General features: G+C 40.2%; 1 long non-coding RNA gene across 1 annotated transcript; it reads right to left on the bottom strand.

Annotated features, from left to right (window-relative positions):
* Positions 1–364: 364 nt before the first annotated feature.
* On the bottom strand, positions 365–639 carry LOC111787135. The gene is made up of 2 exons (XR_002813901.1): positions 588–639; positions 365–461 (listed from the first exon to the last, which is right to left on the bottom strand). It is a non-coding gene; the product is annotated as an uncharacterized LOC111787135 (long non-coding RNA).

Raw genomic sequence — 639 nt, 5'->3', positions numbered from 1 at the left:
ATGATGAAAGTCCCACATCGGCTAATTTAGGGAATGATCATCGACTAATATATAGTCAAGGAATACTATCACCATTGGTGTGAGGCATTTTGGGGAAGCCTAAAGCAAAATCATGGGGTCAATATCATACCATTGTGTAGAATCGTGTTCATCCAACACTATCTAGAAGCTGTTCTTCTGCCTAATCTCAGTGTCTGACACAAAAGTTTACTTTACGCATGCTTTAGTTGTTAAGATCAAGATGTTCATGAGTTATTTTCCCCAAATTACAGACTACTGCAGCGAAAGCCAGAGTTCTCTCAGTCACTCATGCCGCACACCAGAAAGCTTTAAGTACATAGAACATGAATTGTCAGTTATCAAACCTGTAACTATCTCGAAAGTTCCGATTTCGATCAATCTGCCGCCTTCCAGTCACACAAATGAACTCCTCCATCTGAATGCGAATGGTAACAAACATTCTGCATCGATTTTGCAACCATAAACTTACTTCGATTAGTTTCACTTCATCTGACCAAACGATTCGAAGAAGATTAACCGGTTGTTTGCTTACATAAACACAGGAAATTCGAGAGTATGGAACTCACCGGAGAAATCGCCGCCGAATGCCTATGACGGCATGGAATCTTTGAGAAATTA

This window comes from Cucurbita pepo, unplaced genomic scaffold (assembly GCF_002806865.2).
Source record: "Cucurbita pepo subsp. pepo cultivar mu-cu-16 unplaced genomic scaffold, ASM280686v2 Cp4.1_scaffold005856, whole genome shotgun sequence".
Classification (NCBI taxonomy): Eukaryota; Viridiplantae; Streptophyta; class Magnoliopsida; order Cucurbitales; family Cucurbitaceae; genus Cucurbita; species Cucurbita pepo.
The sequence above is the reverse complement of the archived record's forward strand: the minus strand, read 5'-3'. Positions and strand labels throughout refer to the sequence as shown.